Consider the following 25,187-nt stretch of genomic DNA (forward strand, 5'->3'; position numbering starts at 1 on the left):
CCAAGTAAGAGAAGATCTAACACTTCCGGTAATTCCGGAAAGAATTGATGACACCAGCGTTAAACGATTACGAGGAAGGGAAGTATCATTGGTAAAAGTAGCTTGGAGTCGAGCTGGTATCGAGGAACATACCTGGGAGCTCGAATCAGATATGCGACAGGACTATCCACATCTCTTTTCAGGTAACTAGATTTGAATTTTGAGGGCAAAATTCTTTGTTAGGTGGGTAGAATGTAAACCCCGATTAAATTAGTAGATAATTAGTCAATAAATTAATTTTTAATAAGGAGGACTAGAAATGTGAATATTATATTAAATTAGGGTAGAGCTCATTGAAATGAGAATTTTGACACTAATTTTGAAGAAAACGGTCCAAGATTGGACCGAAAGTACCGAACCGGTTGAACCGGACCCGAACTAGGCTGTCGGTTCAACCGGACCAGCCCTATTAAATGAACCCAGCTTTGTCTTCTCCCTCATTACTGCAGCAACGAAGCTTTCAGCTTCCAGGGAGAAGAGAAACGAGAAACATTCCCGTAACCCTCACGTTAATTTCCGATCCCCGTAACTTCTCCGTCCGAGCTCCAATCGCCGCACCGTTTGCGGCCACGCGTCCACCGCGTCGAGCTCTACATTTCTACCGGAACAATTTCACTGGTAATTTGTTTAATCATTCTCAGCCCTCTTTTCCCCCAATTTTCGAATTTTAAGTGGGAATATTGAATTTCTTTGATTTCTGATGTTTTAGGATCCAATTAGCTTGAGAGAAACGTTCACTCTTGCTTATGTGAAGCTTGGGTAAGGTGAGGATACGATAATTCTATTTTATTTTCATTAAATTCGAGCTTTGAGTATTAAATTGGGTATATATGTATTATGAATGTGTATTAGGTTGAAAATAAATAATTGGAGCTTGAAATTGTGAATACTGGAACTTGGAGGAAGCGGATTAGTTGAGTTTTGAGGGGTTGTCTTGGTTTTGAATAAATAGCTTTGGTCGTTATGTGGAAATCAGCTAAGGTATGGTTTAGGTTTCTTGCATTTAATATATAATGTTCTGTGAAAACTTAGGCTAGATGACCATAGGATAAGTTGGAATGCAGGTGTATATTTAATATTTAGTAATTTGTCGATGAATATAATTGGTTGAAGTTTATTGGATAATTAGTTATTAATTTTGGATGGTGAATGTTGTTATGTTAATTTGGAGAGAATTATAGTTGAATGTTATTGTTGATGAACATGGTTGGTTTGGTGCTTGTTGATTAATTAACGATTCGATGAATTATTGATTTGAGGTATTTTGTGTTAAAAGCCTAGGATTTGTGAACTATGACTCTTAGTTGAATTTTGGTTGTTGGATTTGAATTTTGTATGAGTTTAATTGTTGATCTGAGGTAGATTTTTGTGGAGATTGTTATGATAATAAGGAAGGAAATGTTGAATTGAAAAGAATACAGGTTTGGACCCGAACAGGGTGGCAAAGTCCGAGTTTTAGAGGAGATGCTGCCGAAATTTTATAAAAATTAGAGATTAGAGATTTTGTTATATGATTATTTAGAAAGATTTAGATTCAAAGGTTATATGGTTTGATTTTGAGTTATTAAGAAAATGAGCATGTTTTAAGTTTGATTCATTTAGAAAAGAATGACTTATGTTTTGAATTGGAACTATTGATGGACGGAATGGGAGGTGTGATATAATGAAGGATAAGGATTGAATATGTTTAATGTATGATGATGAATGAGATGCAATTGAGAATGATGTGGATGTTGATGAATTATAATTGAATTATTTATATGGCTTATGAATTTGAATAATCTGAGATACGAGATTCCCTGGATTAAGTGTCGTGGCTTGCCACCACGTGTACCAGGTTGAAAACTCGATACTCTGTTGACCCTACGACGTAAGTGTGACCGGGCACTATATAAATTCCCGGGAATGTTACCCCCATTGAGCAATATTGATTATTTGAGAAAAATCTATGCATAGACTCTTGGGGATGCACGTCGGGGGACAGTCTAAGGACAATTCAGACTTGTCGGGTTGGCTGGATAACCGACAGATGAGCCTCATCAGCCATAGGACAGGCATGCATCATATGCATATTACTTGAATTACTTGCTTGTGCTCTAATTGGGTGTGCCTATTTGTATTTGCCATGCTAAATGTGTATTTGTTACCTGCAGTAGTTGTAACCTTCTTGTGTTTGCCTTTATCTGTTTATTTGTCTGTGAAAATGCATGATGGAATTGGAGGTATGGAGGAATGGCAGTATAGGACTTAGATTTAAGGTTAAGTTAAGTTAGGATTAAATATTTTTAGGAAACCACCTTTTATGGCTTCTGTTTAATACTTTAAGCTCTACAATCTGAGTGTCGGCGTTCTAGGATTGCCTCTGGCATTCCCAGGACCTTATATATTATGTGTGTGGCACCTTTACCATACTGAGAACCTCCGGTTCTCATTCCATACTATGTTGTTGATTTTCAGATGCAGGTCGGGAGCCATCTCGTTAGTCGTCTGGACTCTTAAAGCGGAGGGGTTACTGGATAGTGTTGTTGTATAGTTTTGCTGTACAGTGATGTATATATATGTACTTAGCTTTCTCTCCGCATAACTTGTCCTTTTTGATCCTCTTAGAGGTTTATGGAGAGGCAGGATTGTGTGTATGTACTTTTGGATTTTGGATATGTATGTATATATGTGTAAATATTCTCCGGCCAGTCTTGACTTCGCAGGCTGAGTTAGGAGCTTGTTATTTTGTATCTTTGGCACTCTATTCCTACTTCTGTTATCTTATGTTTGACAGTTACGGTTTTCTTAGCATGCAAGTTAACTCGTTCCTTGAGCGTTGCGCTTTTATCTCGCGATTTTTTATTTCCCCTATTCTTCAAGGCTCCTAGCATATTATAACTCTTCTGCTATTATATGTACTTATTTTATTTTAGAGGTCGTAATACCACATCACCTCTGTTTTACGACTTAAGCGTAAAGCTTTGTGTGGTAGGGTGTTACACTCACTCACTTGAGGTATTACTTGGATGACCCGGTACACTTGTCGGTTCATCTGTGCAAAACTTGTGGAGTTCAATTTTGCGCACCACATAGTGAGACCCACAGTTCAAGCAAATAACTTTGAACTAAAGTCATCACTAATTCAATTGGTACAACGAGACCAATTCGGTGGTAGCCAGCAAGAAGATTCGAACATACACATAGCTAGTTTTCTGTAGCTATGTGACACAGTGAAGAGTAATGGTGTTAGCTCCGAAGCCATCTGGCTAAGGCTATTCCCATTTTCTTTAAGAGATAGAGCCACACAATGGCTCCAAGCTCAACACTTGGGCAGCATTACTTCTTGGGAGAATTTAGTTAGCAAATTCATAACTAAGTACTTCCCTCTCCAAAATTAGCTCGTTTGAGGAATGATATTAAATCCTTTTCTCAAAAGGATGGAGAATCGCTTTGTGAAGTTTGGAAAAGGTATAAAGAGATGTTTAGAAAATGTCTACACTATGTCTTTTTCGAGTGGCTTCAGATCTAAACCTTCTATGATGGAGTCTCTCAAGCCTCAACAGCGATGATTGATTCATCGGCTGGAGGTTCTTTACATAGAAAGACCCTTGAAGAGGCATTGGAATTGATAGAAATAGTGGCAGCTAATAATTTCATGTATTCATCCACAAGGCCCACTAAAAAGGGTGTGATGGTATTAGACACCATGGATACAATTATAGTTTAAAATAGACTCATGACTCAACAACTCTCCTCACTTACAAAACAACTCAGACATAGGCAAGTTTCAGCCATTGAAACTCAATATGTGACTTGTGTGGAGGAGCACACCCGAGTGAAGAGTGTGAATTGAGCAAGGAAGACCATTCATTCACTGAGCAAGTGAATTTTGTGGGGCATTTCTCAAGGCCAGAGAATGACCCACTCTCAAAAACTTACAATTCTATTGGAGAAATTATCCTAATTTTGGTTGGAAAAATCAAGGACAAAAGAACTTCAATGTTCCATATCAACAGCAAGCCAACCATAAAAAACCATCTATCTCTTGAGCTTGCTATTGAGAAACTTTTCCAATCCACTGCTTCCTTCATGCAATGAACCCAAACCTTCATGTAAGAAACGAGAGCAAATTTTAAGAACCTTCCATCATAAACCTAGAGGTGCAAGTAGGATAAATTACCAAGCAATTAGTAGGGAAGCCTGCAAATTCCTTCCCTAGTGACAAAGGAGGAGAACCTAAAGGAAGAAAAAAATTTCTGCACCAACATAGACTAAGAAGAAAAAGGTGAAGGCTTATGAACTGAGGATTCCATATCCTCAAAGGCTTCGGAAGCAAAATCAAGAGAAGTACTTTTTCAAGTTCTTAGATGTGTTCAAAAAGCTAAAAATCAATATCCCTTTCGCCGAAGCCCTAAAACAAATGTCACTCTATTGTCCAAAAAGAGAACCCTCAAAGAAGATGAAACGATAATTTTTACCCAAGAGTGTAGTGTCATTATTCAAAAGAAATTGTCATAGAAGTTAAAAGATTCCGATAGTTGATAAACCCCAATTTTGTGGTTTATCTTGTGATTAATTTGGATGATTTTATCATATTTTCCCACATTTATTCAATGAAATAGCATGGTTTTGTAATTCTCCCTTGAATTGTGCTTAAGTGCAAAAACATGCTTTTTAGGCCCTTAAATTGGTGATTTTAATTCACTTTAATTCCATTCGATGCCTTGATGTGTTTGTTGAGTGATTTCAGGTTCATAAGGCAAGTATTGGATGGAAGAAGTGAGGAGAGAAGCATGCAAAGTGGGAGAACTCATGAAGAAATGAAGGAACCGTAAAGCTGTCAAGCTCGACCTTTTCGTCCTCAATCGACCATAACTTGAGCTACAAAGGTCCAAATGAGGCGGTTCTAGTTGCGTTGGAAAGCTAACATCCGAGGCTTTGAAATGATATAAAATTTTCTATATGTTGCTTCGCGTTCAGGGGCGCGCATGCACCATGTACACGTGTGCGCCGATGCTGCTTGTGGCCCACTAAAGTGAAATCGCCCCCAACGATTTCTGAAGCACTTTGGGCCCAACCCAACTCATTTCTAATGCTATTTCATGCAGAATTCAAGCTTGGGCAAAGGGGGGCAATTGTTTGGTAGTATAGCATCATGTAGGTTAGTTTCTAGAGAGAGAAGCTCCCTCTTCTCTCTAGAATTAGGTTAGGTTAATCCCTTCTAGATTTAGGTTCAATTACATGTTTTCATCTTGTTTCTTTTATGATTTCTTGTTCCTACTACTTGATTCTCTTAGTTTTCATTTTAATTTCTCTTTTATGTTAATGAACTCTTGTTGGATTTGGATCCCTTTTAATAGAATTTAATGTTTGATGTTCTTTTATTGTTGATTTGGGTTGTGGATCTTGTTTTCTTGCGATTTGTAGTTAGTAGATTTTACTAATCTTGCACATTTATTATTCTTTCTTTTTATGCCTTCCAAGTGTTTGATAAAATTCTTGGTTGGATTTTAGAGTAGATTTTAGTGCTCTTGGCTTGGGAAGGTAACTTAGGAACTCTTGAGTTACTAATGTCCGAGTGATTGACGATTGGGAGCCATTAACTCTAGATCTCATTAATTGATTTAGTGGAGAACTAGGACTTATAGACTTGGATTGATATAGCTCACTTGACTTTCCTTTACTATTGGTTAGAGGATGATTTAGTGGGGTTGATCCTTGCCAATTCTCATGTTGTGGTTAGTGATTAGGATAGAGATCCTTGAGCACCAACCCTTGCCAAGGCCTTTCTAGTTGTTAGTTTAATTTCATTTCCATTTACTTTTCATGTTTCTTATCCAAAAACCCCAAAACATACCCCATAACCAATAACAAGGCACTTTGTTGCAATTCCTAGGGAGACGACCCGGAGTCCAAATACTCCGGTTAATTCTTATTTGGGGTTTGTACATGTGACAACCTAAATTTTTGTATGTGAGGACTCTTTGTTGGTGTAGAACTATACTTGCAACAAGAATTTATTCAATTGAGGAAATTCTATATCAACAAGAATTTGCTCATCAAAATGGCGCCGTTGCCGAGGAGTTGCAATGGTGTTATGTTATTAGTTATTGTATATATGTGAATATTGTGAATAGCTTGATTTTTGGATTTCTTGTTGGTTTTTGCTAAGTTTAGGATTTTATTTCATTATTTTTCTATTAGCTTTTGAATTTTATTTTCTCTTTTCATTATGAATTCTCACTTTGGCTATGAGTTTGGTTCTAATTATGTTGTAGAAAATGAGGGCTACAATGAAGATGTGTATCAAGAATGGGATAACCAAAGGTGGGAGGAGCCATATGCATATGATCAATCCTCATGGCAACAACCTCCACCAATACACTATGAAGAAGAGCCATTCTATGATGCATATCAATCCAATGACTATGGTGAATCCCCTTGTGACTTTCAAGAACCACCACCATATGCCTATGAGCCATATCCCTAACATAACCCTCAACCATACTCACAAGCCCCTTCTTACCAACCATCTTCATATGACCCTAATCCATATCCATCCTACCAACAATCATATGAGCCATATGAACCACTGATAAACCCATATTTTATGATATATTTTGTGCTTAATCTGAGTGATTTATTCAATCCTTCACCCATTTATTCATATTAATTGCATGGTTTTACTTTCCCTTCCTTATTATGTGATGTATGTGAAAAACATGTTTCCTATGCTTAAAAATAATTATTTTGATTACCCTTTATTTCTATTCGATGACGTGATTCGTGTGTTGAGTAGTTTCAGATCTTCTAAGGCAGGAATGACTTAAAGGATGGAAAGGAAACATACAAAATTGGAAGGAAAGCATAAAACGGAGTTTTTGAAGAAACTGGCAGCCACGCGATCGCATGGGCGACGCGGCTGCATGCCAGCGCGAAAAGACATTAACGCGGCTGCATGACTGACGCGACCGCGCACCTTGAGCGAAATGCATATGACACGGACGCATGACTGACGCGACTGCGTGACAAGGAAAAACTCCCAATGACGCGACTGCGTGACCCACGCGGACGCGTGACAGAGGCCACGCACCAGAAATTGCAGAAAACGCTCATAGCGAATTCTGAAGCCCTTTTTGGCCCAAATCCAAGTCCAGAAGGCATAGACCAGAGGTTATGAAGTGGGAAAATGCATCCATTCAGGGAGACTCTCCAATTAGTTAGTATTCATGAATTAGATGTAGCTTTGAGGGAGGTTCTCTCCTTTCTCTTTAGGATTAGGATTTAGATTTAGGATTTTATTCGCTTTCCGGATTATCTCTTTACCAGGTTCAATATTCCTTTTTATTATGTTCTCAATTTAATTATGAATTCTTCTATGTTACAGATTACTCTTTGAATTAATGTTAATTGAGGTATTTCAGTTTAATATTGCTTTCTTTTATTTATGTTATTTTTATCCCCAATCTGAAGACATTTTTATTCCAGTAGATTTACTTTTCCCCTTTCGGTCTTAGTTAAGAAATCAGTAACTCAGGAGTTATCAAACTCAAACATGAATGATAATCGTTATCTTTGCTAATTGAATTGAACTTCAATAATCTCAATCTTTCCTTAGGGATTAACTAGGATTTGAGGATTTAACTAATTAGTCACTTGACCTTCCCTTGCTCTAGCAAAGGTTAACTAAGTGGAATTAAGATTCAATTTTCATCATCATTGTTAAGGATAACTAGGATAGGACTTCTAATTTCTCATACCTTGTCAAAAGTGTGTTTTACAGTTATTTATTTAAATTACAGTCTTTTACTCATTTTAATTGAAATTTAAATTACTTGTTCTTCACCTTCGAAACCCCAATTTACAATCTTCATAACCAATAATAAGAACATACTTCCCTGCAGTTCCTTGAGAAGATGACCCGAGGTTTGAATACTTCGGTTATCAATTTATTTAGGGGTTTGTTACTTGTGACAACCAAAACGTTTGTAAGAAAGGTTGAGTGCTTGGTTTAGTAACTATACTCACAACGAGAGTTTACTATAACTTCTAAACCATCAATCTTCGGTTCTTTCAAAATGGCGCCGTTGTCGGGAAATTGCAATCGTGTGCCTTATTATTGGTTATTGTAAATATTTTTCTTTTACGTGTTTATTTGTTTTTATTTTCTTCTTTTATCTTCATTAGCTACTATGAATTCTCACCTCTCTCGCTTTGAGTTTGGTTCTAATATTGTTGAAAGGAATGAAAGTTATAACAGGAACATGCATCAAGGTCAGAGCAATCAAAGATGGATGGAGCCAAGAGGATCTGATCAACCCTTTAGGTAGCAATACCCTCCAAGACATCATGGACAAAGACCATTCCACAGTGCATACCAAGGCAATAGACATGGTGGACAACCTCGTAGTTACCAACAAGCCCCACCCTATGCTTATAAGCCATCCTCTCAACACAACTTTGAACCACCACACTCACAAGCCCCTTTTCACCATTCGCCACCATATGATCCTCATTTACCCCAATCCCAATCCAATTACTCCCAAACACCACCACTTCCCAATGTACTACGTCCAAATCCATCACCCCGAGAATCAGAAGTTCGCCTCAAGGAAACAGTAGATCAACTTCAAACAACCCTTCATCAACTGGAGCAAGCAATAAGTCAATTATCTTCTAGATGTTCGAACATTCAAGGACCCTCCACAGCCCCATGTGGACAATCTAACGAAGAGCGTAGCATGAAGGAGATATTAGAAACTCCAGTGGACAAGACAGAGCATGACTTCGTACTAGAACAAGTAGAGGAAGCTGTCATTATACAAGAAGAAGAGTTGGTTGAAGACTTAGGAGACGCTGAACTTTCATGGGAATCCAGAGTTGTGGAGAACTCTGTCAAGGACGTTACAACTGATGCTAAGGAGGATAGTACACAACTCCCAGAGCAAGTCTTTTATGAAGAACTAGACGGAATAATCCAAGAAGCAAGTTTCCTTGATGATGACAGTCACAAGTCAAGTTCTTCTAGTAATGAACTTGCATCCGCAAGTGAATTCTCTGAGATCGAAGAACCTTCCCCAAGTGAATACGAAGATGATACGGAGGTAGATTTCTCCCAACCTCCCGCTTATGATTTGAGTGATGAGGAAGACATAGAAGACTTTGATCAGGAAGAAGTTGCATTTGAAGAATTCTGCAAAGAAGTGGAGAAATTCACAGAAGAGCACAAGGGAGTAGAGCTCACAGAACCACTGGAAACACCTATCCCAAGGCCATTACCACCCAATACAAGCTTCAAGTGGGTACAATCCTTAACCTTTAGCTTTATTTTTCTACTTGAATATGGTTTGCTTGAAACAGATGGCCAGCTTAGAGCTCTCTGCGGCTTTAAGAGTAAACGGAAAATGGCTCGTACTCAGAGCTGGTGCACAAGGTTCAACAAGGTTCCACGCTTCAACTTGAAGTGCACGGATTGGCATCATAATCAATCGAATGGATCTCGGAAAATGTTTGGTTATTCTGGTAAGAATCTAATTTCTAAACCGCCCAGATGGAAAAATATAGATCAAGACGAAGACAGATTAAAAGCCAAGTTTGGGATCCTGGAATCTATTCTGACACTCGTCACCCCGGGAGCCTGAGAATCTATTTGAAGCTACTCAGAAGCTTTACATGCCTAGTTTAGGACCCTAGAGGCTATTGGCATTCCAAGCATTGGTGGAGATTTCTGGATGAATTTAAGCATAAGCCACCATAACAGGAAGCTCATCCAATGTCCAACTTAAGGACTTTAACTAAAAGTGCTAGGTCGGAGACAACCCACCATGGTATGATCGTTACTTTTTTTCATTTTTTTTATTTGGTTTTACTTGTTTTCAAGTTTATTTTATTTTATTATATTGAACCTGGAGTTTGCATAGCATTCATATTAAGCATTGCATTCTGCATACTGCAAAAAAAAAAAAGGGTGCGCAACGCGACTGCATCATTCATGCGATCGCGTCAAGTTGCGAAAACACTCCCCACGCGTCCGCATCATTCACGCAGCCGCGTGATATGGAGATTGGCATAAACATCCAACGTCCAGAAAGTTAAGCTGGAATCGTGCGGCTACTGTGCGTTTCGCACAAAACGACCCACGTGGTCGCGTCTCTGACGCGATCGCGTCACTTGCACAACATCAATCCCACGTGATAGCGTGAGCGACGCGATCGCGTCGCATGGATTGCACAACACCCCCAAAAGGAGACAGAGAGTTACGCTGAAACGACGCTGGAATCGTGCGTTTAGCATAATTTCCAGCGACGCGATTGCATGCCTCAGGCGATCGCGTCATTCACTCCTCAAATCCATTCGATACGACCGCGTACCACACGCGATCGCATCAAGTAGCATTTCAACCTAACCACGTGACCGCGTGCCCCACGCGATCGCGTGGATTCAAATTCCATAACCCCCAGTCACGCGAACCCTACCATTCGCGCCCGTCCCCAACACCTTCTCCTTCCTCTCTTCTTCTCCAACCACCCAACCACCACCAAGCCATCATCACCAACCGCTGCCATCCCGCCGACCACCCAAACCCCGCCGCCACGCCACCCCCTTCCTCCTTCCCCTTCTTTCTCCTTCTTCCTTCTTCCTCCTCCCTCCACCCACGCCCCCCTTCCCTTCCTTCCCTTTCCCCTACCCCCATGACCCTTCCCGAAGCCCCTGCCTCCGAACAATACTCGCCGCCGCCGCGCCACCACCAACCGCCGCGCCGGACGCCGCCACAACCATCCCCCAGCCACCTCTCTACCCCACTTTTCTTTCCTGCACTTTCCAGGTTCTGCTTAACGCCACCCTTCTATCATTCGTAGTTAACTCCATATTTTTTCTGATTTTGTTCATCATTAGGCTAGTTAGAGATGCATGTTGTAGTGGATTTTAGGTTGTTAGGTAGCCTAGGATGTGGTTAGTGGATTTAGGCCTGATTAATTGCGCTGTTCGTTTTTCTTGTTTTCTACTTTTCGTAATTCTGCTATTACTGTTAGTATTGTTCATATGCTGTAATTTCCTATTTCATGCTGCTCTTTACACTACTTTTCCATGTTCATATTCCTTATATGTAACTGTAGTTATATTTTTAACTCATATGAACTCTTATGACTGCTGTTTATTTTCCGAGACAATCCAATTTTAGCCGGAATGCTGCCCAATTTTCTGTAAAAATGTTCTGCTTTCATTCATGTTTTGGTTTTAGCACTTTTAAATTCTGCTTCACTCTGCTTTTACCAAACCAATTCATGAATGCCAGGGCAAGCTTTCTTATCCTTTTTGATTTCCTGGTTCTTAATCTGCATTTTTGATGTTTAGATTCCAATTTTTGCTATTTCTATATCTATCTGAATCATCATCAACTTAATTTCCTTGTTTGGATATGAGTTACCTATAGCTTCTATTTGTGAATGCCTGTTACTTGGAATATTATCATTATGCCACTTATTTTAAACCACTTTTTACTACCTCACTATTTTAACTTCCTAAACTCTTTTTCAATTCTAACCAACCTAACCTTTCCAAACATCTCTTCTATTTTTTTTTTCACTTTCTTTTGACCTTCTACCCTAGGCTTGATGATAATTTTTTTTAATTAACATGAATTCAATTACATGGATTGTACCATTTTTGTCTCAGTATTCTAAATCTTATACAATCCTTAATGCAAATTTACTTAACTCATTTTCCTAATTCTATTCCTCCTTTGCAACTTTGTGTTTCTTTTGATTATTTGCCTATTTGTTTTTCTGTTTTTATTATATCCTGGTTTTCTGTTTTTCAGGATGTCTGTCAGCCAAAGAAAAGGAAAAGCAAAGGCAACTACTGGCAAACGTAAAAGAGGAGAATCCTCCATGTCCATCATGGATATCATGCACGATGACTCCTGGCGGGAGAAAAACTTTACCCCGCAGGAGAAGGCCGACCAGCTACTCCCTGCTACTGATCCAGTAAAGTTTGCAAACCGATACTGTGAGCTGAAGTATCCGGTGTTTGCAACCTCCAGGAACCTGTACCTGGAGAGGACTTTGAAAATTCCAGAAGAACTCCAGCAATACACCTCTGATCAAATCAAACAAAGAGGCTGGTTCTTCCTGAAAAGAAACCTGACTGAGGTCAATGCATCTTGGGTAAGGGAATTTTACTGCAATTACTTCAAGACTTCCCTAGATGCAGTGAACCTAAGAGGGAAGCAGATTCTAGTCACTGAAGAGGCCATAGAGGATGTTCTGAAGCTTCTGCCTAAAACCGATCAGCTGGATGGTTATCAAAAGGCTGAGGACGACATGCGCTTCATGAGATTTGACTGGGATGCAGTCAAGGCCAAGATAGCACTTGACCCGACCGTTCTATGGATCATGGGTCAGAACACCACCATGCCTAAGGGAATCAAGCGGATTTACTTAAATGATGAGGCTCGGCTATGGCACCAGATCCTGAGCAATTTTGTCATGCCGAGTACCCATGAGACAGAGATCCCTGCCGCTATGATCTCCCTCCTATGGTGTGTGATGGAGGGTAAGGACCTGTACCTGCCACGCTTTATCCGGTACTATATGGCCAGGGTCCACGTCCGAGGCACTCTACCCTTTCCTTATCTGATTACACAGCTAGGCCGTTGAGCTGACGTGCCTTGGGAGGATGCTAATGAGAAGCCACCTGCTGCAGAATGCAAGAAAATTATCCATCACAGCAGGAACTTTCTGGCTTTGGGCTACAGACCTCCATTCCTCACTGCTACTGCTAAGACAGCCACACCATCTACCGGCCCCTCTTCCTCCACAGCTACCCCAGCCACCCCTGCTACCACCACTGCACCTCCACCTGCCTCAGAGCCAGTTTATCACCTAGTGCACCACCTGTTTTGGCGGCTCGACCAGATGGATCGTCGCAACAAGCGACGCTATGAGCACCTGAAGCTAATGATCCGATCTGGCGGTGACATTCCCTCAGAGCCTGACACACCATCTGAGGAGGAGGCGGATGATCACGAGGCAGAGACCCATCCACAGAATGAGGCTGCGCATGTAGGCACAGAGCATGCTGCATCACATCAGGAGGCTCCGCCTCAGATTCAGGCTGTAGACCCAGAGATCCCTATCCAGTCAGCACCTCCTCTGCAGCAGGCAGATCCTCAGACCACCACCACAGAGACTCCAGCTACCCACCCTTCCAGTGATGACACCCCTTCACACCCTGCTTGAGTGAGCATCAGGGACGATGCTTCATTTTAAGTGTGGGGAGGTCGCCATCTCTGGCGTATTTTTTGGTGAACCACTACAGACTCTTTCATTTTATTTCGCTATTTTTTTGTATTTTTCTCTTTATTTTTATTATTATTTTCTCAGTACTTATACATTGCTATTTTCATGTATTTCTACTCTATTTCTGCATTTTGTATTTTTAGTTCATATTTTAACCATTTAGACTAGTTGCAATTCCAACTTATTAGTTATAGAAATTGTGGATTGATTAGTATAGTTTACCCTTTTTTTTTTAGCATAAGATAACTTAGTTTAATTTGAAAATATAAAAAAAAGGAAGTAAACTAGAGACTTGAACATAATAGAAACAACCCACACCTTGTATATATAGCATTCTATGTTAGCTAGTTAACAACATTTCATCAAGGAGAAACACAAACTTTAAAGCCATTCAAAATAAATTTTACATTGAGAATAATGGAAACTTTTAATTTTACTTGCATGACATACATAACTGATATATGATTTTTGAGTTAGAGAACACACAGCCTGTAAGTTTTGAGCTTAATTGTATGGTTACATTCAAACCATAATTTTTATTCCTGTGTGTTCCGCCCTTCTTATTTATTCTGATGTTCTTTACTTTGTTTTAATCTATATGTCCAATTATAGAATAAAAATACATACCAAGAGAGTGATTGAGGCCATTGTTTGATTTTAGCTCACTTATCCCAAATTAGCCTACCTTTTACATCACCCTTGTCAACCCCCTTGAACCTTTAAACCCCCTCTTATTCTATAAACCACAATACTAGCCTTAAGCAGAAAAACAAAATAAAAATCCCAAGTTGAATCCTTGGTTAGCTTAAGATAGAAAGTGTGTAATTGTTTAAGTGTGGGAAACCTATTGGGAACATGGATGATAAAAAGAAAAGGTAGAAAAGTTGAAAAGAATAAAATTATTCAAATAAAAATTTTGGGAAACATGCTTATGTAAAATCAAATAATCAAATTACCATGTGCAATAAAAAAAATGTTATTTTTCAGTATTTGAATAAAGGGGATACAAAAGAAATCTCCAAATGCAAAATAAATGCACATGGGACAAAAGTTAAAGTATGAGCATGTAACATCAAAAGTGGGAAAAAGTGAGAAAATAGGTAAAGAAGTTTTGCTTTACAAAGTATGTATGTTAGGTGAGATCTTAGACTAATCAAGGATTCACTTAATTAGCTCACTTAGCCTTATACATATACCTTTATCTTTACCTTGGCCCTATTACAACTTTAATTAAAGACCTCATGACTTTTGTATGCCTATATTCTATAATTGTTGATTGGTTAGATGAAGAACAAAGTTATAGAAAGGAAGGATAAAAAGAAGAATAGAGTGATTAACCCAATAAACATTGAGTGACTAGAGAGTAAACACAAAATTCAGGGAGGTTTCAATAGCTCATTAACATATATCTCTGCTTGAATTATTAATTGTCTTGCAAGTTTATAAAATGTTTTTCTCTCCCATCTCAACTGTAAAAGTGCTTTATCATTATCTAAGGTTTGGCTATATATATATATATATATATATATATATATATATATATATATATATATATATATAAATATATATATATGACTCCTTGAGAATGTGAATTAATTCAACTACATGTAAGCTTTATATACAAGTGAATAACAATTAAGAATTGCATGATGCATGTAGGTAGTTGCATTTAAAGTAGATTGCATTGCATGAGATTCCACCACTTTAACCTTAACTTACTCTTTATCTTGGACTTAGCATGAGGACATGCTATTGTTTAAGTGTGGGGAGGTTGATAAACCCATATTTTATGATATATTTTGTGCTTAATATGAGTGATTTATTCAATCCTTCACCCACTTATTCATATTAATTGCATGGTTTTACTTTCCCTTCCTTATTATGTGATGTATGTGAAAAACATGTTTCCTATGCTTAAAAATAATTATTTTGATTACCCTTTATTTCCATTCGATGCCGTGATTCGTGTGTTGAGTAGTTTCAGATCTTCTAAGGCAGGAATGACTTAAAGGATGGAAAGAAAACATACAAAATTGGAAGGAAAGCATAAAACAGAGTTTTTGAAGAAACTGGCAGCCACGCGATCGCATGGGCGACGCGGCCGCATGCCAGCGCGAAAAGACATTAACGCGGTCGCATGACTGACGCGACCGCGCGCCTTGAGCAAAACGCATATGACGCGGATGCATGACTGGCGCGACCGCGTGACAAGGAAAAACTCCCAATGACGCGACCGCATGACCCACGCAGACGCGTGACAGAGGCCACGCACCAGAAATTGCAGAAAATGCTCATAGCAAATTCTGAAGCCCTTTTTGGCCCAAATCCAAGTCCAGAAGGCATAGACCAGAGGTTATGAAGTGGGAGAATGCATCCATTCAGGGAGACTCTCCAATTAGTTAGTATTCATGAATTAGATGTAGCTTTGAGGGAGGTTTTCTCCTCTCTCTTTAGGATTAGGATTTAGATTTAGGATTTTATTCGCTTTTCAGATTATCTCTTTACCAGGTTCAATATTCCTTTTTATTATGTTCTCAATTTAATTATGAATTCTTCTATGTTACAGATTACTCTTTGAATTAATGTTAATTGAGGTATTTCAGTTTAATATTGCTTTCTTTTATTTATGTTACTTTTATCCCCAATCTGAAGACATTTTTATTCCAGCAGATTTACTTTTCCCCTTTCGGTCTTGGTTAAGAAATCAGTAACTCAGGAGTTATGAAACTCAAACATGATTAATAATCGTTATCTTTGCTAATTGAATTGAACTTCAATAATCCCAATCTTTCCTTAGGGATTAACTAGGATTTGAGGATCTAACTAATTAGTCACTTGACCTTCCCTTGCTCTAGCAAAGGTTAACTAAGTGGAATTAAGATTTAATTTTCATCATCATTGATAAGGATAACTAGGATAGGACTTCTAATTTCTCATACCTTGCCAAAAGTGTTTTTTACAGTTATTTATTTAAATTACAGTCTTTTACTCACTTTAATTGCAATTTAAATTACTTGTTCCTTACCTTCGAAACCCCAATTTACAAACTTCATAACCAATAATAAGAACATACTTCCCTGCAGTTCCTTAAGAAGACGACCCGAGGTTTGAATACTTCGGTTATCAATTTATTTAGGGGTTCGTTACTTGTGACAACCAAAACGTTTGTAAGAAAGGTTGAGTGCTTAGTTTAGTAACTATACTCGCAACGAGAGTTTACTATAACTTCTAAACCATCAATCTTCGGTTCTTTCAACTACACATAGAGCCACCACTACCCCAACATCAACATTTTCAAGAGCCACCCCCTTAATATTATTACCAAGATGAACCACCTCCAATACATGAAAACTTTCAACCACAAGATGCACTCTACTTTCCACCACAACCTCCTATGGAAGAATACTCATGTCCTTCAATCCAAGAGCCATATGATCCTACTCGTGATATCCAAAAGGAACAAGAGTCAAGGGATCGTCTCAAGGAAGCATTGGATCAATTTCAAGCAACCATAGAGTGTGTTGTGCAACAAATGGAAAGAATGGGAAATATTGAACCACCACAACTCTACCTAAAAGAACCACCTTCCGACTATAATACCTTTCTCTCAAATAATGAACCCTCTCTTCCACCATCACCTCCCGATGAAGCCTCTATGATAGAATTAAGGGATCTTGAATCTCATATCTTAAGGCAACACAAGAAGGATGAAAAGAAATTTGAGGAGTTAAGAGCAAAAACGGCTATCATGGTAGAAGCCATTGGCAACATAGTCTCATCCCGCCTAAGCCTATGCGATCAAGGCACTTCCATTGTGGAATGTGGAGAAGCAACGAAGGAGCTTACTGAGGGAGTGAACTTGAAGTTCCAAGGTAAAGAAGAGGAGTTAAAGCAAGAAATGCAACAAGAGGAGGAGGTAGAGATTATTGAAGAAGAGGAAGAAGTGGTTGAAGACTTAGGAGATGCGGAACCACCTTGGGAGTCTAGGATTGAAGAAAACCCCTCCAAAATGGTTGAATTTGATGCTAAGGAGGAATGTGCACAACCTCCGGGGCATATCCCTTATGAAGAATCGGATGGGATAGAGCAAGAATTGAGTCCCCTTGGCGATAAAAATCAAGCATCAAGTCTTAGTGGTGAAGAATCCTTTGAGCATGAAGAACCTTCTCCCATTGGGTTTGGAAGCGTTATGGAGGTAAATTTTTCTCACCCTCCCAATTATGACTTGAGTAAGAGAAAAGGCTTAGATAAAATTGTTGAACAAAGGATTACATTTGAGAAAACTTGTGAAGAGGTGGAAGTCCTTAGAAAAAGGAGGATGGGAATTGAATACGCTTTGTCAAGACCCTTAGGAGCTTCTTTGCCTAGGTTACCATCTACTCCTACATTTGAGTGGGTAAAATTCATTTCTATTACCTTTATTATCTCACTCGAATATGGCTTGCTTGAAACGGATGGTCAACTTAGGATGCTTTGTGGGATGAAGCATAAAAGAAAGATGTTTTGTGGTTGGTGTTACAAATCAAGGCTCATTATGGTTGATGCATCCAACATGAGATATAAAGGTTGGAGTAGTGCTCACCTAGATGGGTCTAGAAGGATTGTTGGTCACTTTATAGAGAATTCACCATGTTCACCACCCGGATGGGCTAATAATGAGAGTCAACTTCAAGACGGGTGTAAAAACAAAGTGTGGGATCCCGGATCGCACAAGGAAGATCAACTTTGGGAGCCCATGGTTTGTGAAGAACTCCATCAAAGCTTGGAGTTACTAACTTTGATTGATGAAGCACAATGGAAGTCCAAGCATTGGTGGATGTTCAAGGATGGATTCAAGCACAAGCCACCTTGATGAGGAGCTCCTCATAAGTCCAACTTAAGGACAATAAACAAAAGTGCTAGGTGGAAGACACCCCACCATGATAACATCTTTTCATTTTTCCTTTTGTACATATTGGTAAAATAGGTTTAATCTCATGTTTTGATTGATTTGTTAAGTTTGTTTGGTAGTCTAGTAGGTTAAATAAGGTTTTATGATGTTTTGGTAGTTGTTTGGAGGTTTGAAATGCTTGGTTTGGCACAAAAACATAGAAAAATTTTGAAAAACAGAGCACCACCCACGTGCACGCGCACTCTACGCGTACGCGTGAATCAAGCAATTTCGGCCATCCACGTGGACGCGCCATGTACGCGTACGCGTGGATTGAATTTTTCCACTTCCCATACATTCACCCGAGAGTTGTGTCTGAAGTGTGCCAACTTTGTGCCCCAGGGCACGCGAACGCATACCTTGCGCGTCCGCGTCGACTCTCGGCTTTGCCATGCACGCGAACGCGCACTGCACGCGTACGCGTCGCTTCCATTTTCATCAATCCACGCTTACACGCACATGACGCGCACGCGTGGATTGCCCTGTTTCACTCACCTTCCTTTCTTCTCTTCTTTCTATTTCTTTCCTTCTTCTCTTTTCTCTTCTTTTCTTTCCACTCTTAAAACATCATCCAACACTACTAAGCATCATGTAACACCATTTTTTTTAGTTAGTTTAACTTTTGTTTTCCATTATAAGTGTTGGATTACTAATCTTGTTTACCATTTACTACTGCTTATTACTAATGGGATGTTAGTTTAACATCATTGTCGTTATTGTCATTGTTGGATTCCTTTGTTGAGGTTGCAATTTATTACTTGGTTTGGAATTTTTCATGTTTAACACTTTTGAATACCAAGTACTTGTTACATTGCCTTCATGTATCTTACCCCTTTGAATTTTATGTTTTTTCCACCATTTTCATCATCCATTGTTAGGCAATTGTACATTATCAATGCATTTTTTTTAGGATGCTTGTTCTAATTGATCATCACCTATTTCATGCATTGAAATTTTTGAAATTGTGAAATTGGATCGAAAGCTTACCTAGCACCATATTTTTGAGCTTTCTAAGCTTTGTGGACCATGCTTGCTATGTGATTGATTTTTGACTTCTATATCCTTTTTCCTAAGTTCCATAGCATCCATGTGTTCCACCTCTATGTCACTTAGGTATTGCAACAACTTCAATAAGTGTCATTGTTTGATGTGTGAGCTCTTTAAACCATTTTGTTCACCAAATTTACTTACACACCAATCAATGTTCATGCATTATCCAATTTCACAATTGCTTGATTTTTGCTTGAATGCTTTTATACTTCTTCACTACTTCTTAGGTTGTTTTAGCCTACAAGTCTTTTAAAGTATCTCAAATACACTAGAATGAGTGAAGTGCATGTTTTATTTTGTATAATTGTGACATGATTTTTAAATACTAGAGCGTGAGTTCTAAACCGCATGCAAGTTAGAACCCATACAACTATTTTTCATCAATGTCACACCAATTTACTCACTCAATTCTAGTGATTCACCTCATTCCAACAATTCACGCTTCCTAGCTTTTGTATGTTTTCATCTTACGGTGTTTATTTTGTTTTTCATGATCAATGCACCACAAGCAAAAATGGAAGCGGAAGGAAGAACACGCAGCACCGGTTGACCTACCAGCTGAAGGTAGCAACTCGGAAAGTCGCCGTACCCCCTTGCTCATCTTTGAGTGCACCGAGGACGGTGCAAACTTTTAAGTGTGGGGAGGTCGTCCGACCATTCGGCGTTTTTTGGGTGACAAGTTTCTAATCCCAACACTTTTGCATTTCATTTTATGATTCTTAGTTGCATTTTCTTATTTTGCATATGTATATAATAAGCTTAGTGAAAATCATGATATTTTTCAAGGATTTTATCTATAAGGCACCTAATTGATTGAAAAAAAAAATTTTTAGAACTTGCTTGAATTATACACTTGTGGATCATGTTTTGAGCTAAGAACACAAACATGTGAGATTTGAGCCTAATTATGTGGTTACATCATATATAACCACTTATTTTCATTCTTGTGTGCATTATTCTCTTCCTATGATTGTAATCTTTGATTTGTTTAATTCTATATGTCTATTATTTTGTGTATACATACATTTATATGATTAAGGCCATTGTTCAAATAGCTCACTTACCCAAATAGCCTACCTTTTATCTTCCATTGTTAGCCAATTTTGAGCCTATGCTTAACCCATTTGTTCTTAATTGTAGCACATTACAAGCCTAAGTGAAAAACAATAAATATCCCTTAATTTGGATCTTTGATTAGCTTAGGCTAGTGAGAGTGTTTATCATTTGATTTTGGGAGAGTTGGGAACATTGGGTAGAGATAAAAGTGTGTCTTTGTATTTGTGTTGAGAATCTTGGAAATTGGGTACATACTCATGTATTAATCATGTGTAAACCATATGCATTGATGTCTTTGTATATATTTTAGTTTGAAAAAAAAATGAATGAGAAAAACAAAAAGAAAAAAATATATATACATAAAAAAAAGAGAAAATAAATAATAGAAATAGAAAAAAAAAGAAAGACAAAGAATTGCAATAAAAAGGGGACAAAATGCCCCAAAGCAAGGTTCAATAAAAGTCAATGCATATGTGTGGTGACCAAAAATAGAATGCATGAGTGTGTGAAAAAGTGAAGAATGGGTAGTTAGGTTTGTTTAGAATTGTATAGATTGTCATAGGTTAGGTGGGAAGTTTAAGTTAATCAAAGATTCGAATTTCAAGCTCACTTGACCATATGCATCCTACCTTGACCCTAACCCCATTACAACATATGGGAAGTCCTCATGATATTTGTATGCATGCATGAAATAATTGTTGATTGTTAGATGAAAAACAAATCTTGAAAAGCATGATTAGGGGAGAATTGAGTGAATCAACCCCATACACTTGAGTGCATAGAGCGGATACATATCTGGCGAGGGATCGATCGCTCAATTATATGTTTCCACCCATGATCATCTTTTCTTGCAAGTTTGTAAAATCTTTCAATGATTCAATTCAATTGTGGGTTTGATTTGACTGCTATGGCTTTAGCTCTTGTACTTAAATATGTTTTCTTGGAAGTTGACTTGTTTTGACCAAGTGGATGCATTCATGTAGATAGATTGCATATAGATAGATTGCATTTAGTTAGTTTGCATTGAATAAATGTTGATACCCCTTTGCTTATTTCTTGATTTTAGCATGAGGACATGCTTAGTTTAAGTGTGGGGAAATTTGATAAACCCCAATTTTGTGGTTTATCTTGTGCTTAATTTGGGGGATTTTATCACATTTTCCCACATTTATTCAATGAAATAGCATGGTTTTGTAATTCTCCCTTGAATTGTGCTTAAGTGCAAAAGCATGCTTTTTAGGCCCTTAAATTGGTGATTTTAATTCACTTTAATTCCATTCGATGCCTTGATGTGTTTGTTGAGTGAGTTCAGGTTCATAAGGCAAGTATTGGATGGAAGAAATGAGGAGAAAAGCATGCAAAGTGGGAGAACTCATGAAGAAATGAAGAAACCGTAAAGCTGTCAAGCCCGACCTCTTCGCACTCAATCGACCATAACTTGAGCTACAGAGGTCCAAATGAGACGGTTTTAGTTGCGTTGGAAATCTAACATCCGGGGCTTCAAAATGATATAAAATCTTCTATATGTTGCTTCGCGTTCAGGGGCGCGCACGTGCCATGTACGCGTGCGCGCTAATGCTGCTCGTGGCCCACTAAAGTGAAATCGCCCCCAGCAATTTCTAAAGCACTTTGGGCCCCAATCCAACTTATTTCTAATGCTATTTCATGCAGAATTCAAGTTTGGAAAAGGGGGAAGCAATTGTTTGGTAGTATAGCATCATGTAGGTTAGTTTCTAGAGAGAGAAACTCCCTCTTCTCTCTAGAATTAGGTTAGGTTAATCCCTTCTAGATTTAGGTTCAATTACATGTTTTCATCTTGTTTCTTTTATGATTTCTTGTTCCTACTACTTGATTCTCTTAGTTTTCATGTTAATTTCTCTTTTATGTTAATAAACTCTTATTGGATTTGGATCCCTTTTAATGCAATTTAATGTTTGATGTTCTTTTATTGTTGATTTGGGTTGTGGATCTTGTTTCCTTGCAATTTGTAGTTGGTAGATTTTACTAATCTTGCACATTTATTATGCTTTCTTTTTATGCCTTCCAAGTGTTTGATAAAATGCTTGGTTGGATTTTAGAGTAGATTTTAGTGCTCTTGGCTTGGGAAGGTAACTTAGGAACTCTTGAGTTACTAATGTCCGAGTGATTGACGATTGGGAGCCATTATCTCTAGATCTCATTAATTGATTTAATGGAGAACTAGGACTTATGGACTTAGATTGACGTAGCTCACTTGACTTTCCTTTACTATTGGTTAGAGGATGATTTAGTAGGGTTGATCCTTGCCAATTCTCATGTTGTGGTTAGTGATTAGGATAGAGATCCTTGAGCACCAACCCTTGCCAAGGCCTTTCTAGTTGTTACTTTAATTTTATTTCCATTTACTTTTCATGTTTCTTATCCAAAAACCCCAAAACATACCCCATAACCAATAACAAGGCACTTTATTGCAATTCCTAGGGAGACGATCTGGAGTCTAAATACTCCGGTTAATTCTTATTTGGGGTTTGTACATGTGACAACCTAAATTTTTGTATGTGAGGACTCTTTGTTGGTGTAGAACTATACTTGCAATGAGAATTCATTCAATTGAGGAAATTCTATATCAACAAGAATTCGCTCATCAATAGTTTCCAAATCTCTTGCACTATTGGGGATTTTACTATTGGCAAGGCTCTTTGTGACTTAGGGGCTAGCATCAATTTGATGTCCATGTCCATGATGAGGAGGCTACGAATTGGGAAAGTGAAGCCAATAAGAATTTCATTGCAACTAGCCGACCGATCAATGAAAATTTCACATGGGATAGTGGAAAACGCATTGGTCAAGATCGAAAAGTTTAATTTTTCCACTAACTGCGTGATCCTTGACATGGAAGAAGATGAGGATGCCTCCATCATCTTAGGAAGACCATTTTTAGCTACCGGACGAGCACTTATAAATGTCCAAAAGGGTGAGCTAACACTAAGAGTGCATGATGAGCAAATGGTTTTTAATATTTTTAAAATCGTGCAACACCCTAGTGAATCAGAAAGCTGTATGAGGATTGAAATAATTGACTCCTTGGTCTAAGAGATTGTGGATAAAGGAGCTCTTGAAGATCCTCTATAGCACATGAATTCTAAAATGGATGAGGAAGAAGAGCTGGAGAATGCACATTCAATGGAGGACGACATTGGAAGGTGCTATGAAACAATTAGACTCCCAACTTAGCATAATCATATGTCAAGCAAGTGACCTTAAAAGAGCGTATATTAGGAGGCAACTCAATCCCGGTTAGTGTCTTTTCTTTTTTTTTTCATTTAAGTATTTCATTAGAGTATGTTGAATTCCTCTTCTTCTCTGTTCTTTTGCATTTTTCTTTTTCTTCTCCCTCTTTTTTTGCTTATGGTGCTTTTCAGTTTTTCAAAAAAAAAGGGGGGGATGTGTGAAGCCCGACGTCCAAGGAAGGAGCCGAGCTCCTTCGATTATGAATTGAAGGTGGCGCACAGTGCCCAAGCAAGGAAAGCTCCCTAGGAGCAATTTTTTGTGTGGCGCCCAGCGCCCAACACCCAAGGTCGGCGCCAGGTGCTCAAGCCCAGTGCCTGGGACACAAGACTGGCGCCTTCAATTGCTCTTTGAAGGGTGAAGCCCGACTTCACAATCTGGAGCCTAACGCCAAGCAAATTATACCTTGGGTGATGACGTTGAGATTTTTGCCGGTAAAGAATTTCATAAAAATAGTCGCGTTGTAGATATAGTCTCTAAACCAACAGAAATCCCTTCGTACAAACGTTTGGTTGTCACAAGTAACAAACCCCTAAATAAATTGATAACTGAAGTATTCAAACCTCGGGTCGTCTTCTCAAGGAACTGCAAGGAAGTATGTTCTTATTATTGGTTATGGAGATTGTAAATTGGGGTTTTGAGAATGAGGAGCGAATAGTCTAATTAGCAAATAAAGTAAATGAAGAACAAGCAATTTAAATGGCAAGTAAGATAAACAAATGACTGTAAATACTTTTGGCAAGGTATGAGAAATTAGAGGTCATATCCTAGTTATCCTTATCAATGATGATGAGAATTGAATCTTAATTCCACTTTGTTAACCTTTACTAAGATAAAGGAAGACCAAGGGATTAATTGGTTTGATCTTCGAATCCTATTTATTTCCTAAGAAAAGATTGGGATTATTGAAGTTCAATTTAATTAACAAGATAACAATTATCAATCATGTTTGAGTTTGATAACTCCTGAGTTACTGATTTCTTAACCAAGACCAAAAGGAGAAAAATAAATTTACTGGAATAAAAATGTCTTCAGATGGGAATAACAATAATGTAAATAAGAGAAAGCAATATTAAACTGAAATACCTCAAATAACATTAATTCAAAGATGTAATCTATAACATGGAAGAATTCATAAATTAAATTGCGAAAGTAAATAAAAAGGAATATTGAACCTGATAAAGAGATAATCCTGAAAGCGAATAAAATCCTAATTCTAAATCCTAATCCTAAAGAGAGAAGAGAGAGGAGAGAATCTCCCTCTCAAAACTAAATCTAAATCATGAAAACTAACTAAAGTGGAGACTCTCTTTGAATGGATGCATTCCCCCACTTCATAACCTCTGGTCTATGCCTTCTGGACTTGGATTTGGGCCAAAAAGGGTTTCAGAATTCGCTGGGAGCGTTTTCTGCAATTTCTGGTGCGTGGCCTCTGTCACGCGTCCGCGTGAGTCACGCGGTCGCGTCATTCGGAGTTTTCCTTGTCACGCCGTCGCGTCAGTCATATGACCGCGTCATATGTGTTCTGCTTAAGGCGCGCGGTCGCGTCAGTCATGCGGCCG

At 38.4% G+C, this 25,187-nt stretch overlaps 1 long non-coding RNA gene across 1 annotated transcript; it reads left to right on the forward strand.

Annotated features, from left to right (window-relative positions):
* Positions 1-494: 494 nt before the first annotated feature.
* On the forward strand, positions 495-2,868 carry LOC140182015 (uncharacterized). The gene is made up of 4 exons (XR_011877811.1): positions 495-657; positions 749-803; positions 892-1,020; positions 2,497-2,868. It is a non-coding gene; the product is annotated as an uncharacterized lncRNA (long non-coding RNA).
* The last annotated feature ends 22,319 nt before the right edge of the window (positions 2,869-25,187 follow it).

The sequence above is a fragment of the Arachis hypogaea genome, chromosome 19, assembly GCF_003086295.3.
Source record: "Arachis hypogaea cultivar Tifrunner chromosome 19, arahy.Tifrunner.gnm2.J5K5, whole genome shotgun sequence".
Lineage (NCBI taxonomy): Eukaryota > Viridiplantae > Streptophyta > Magnoliopsida > Fabales > Fabaceae > Arachis > Arachis hypogaea.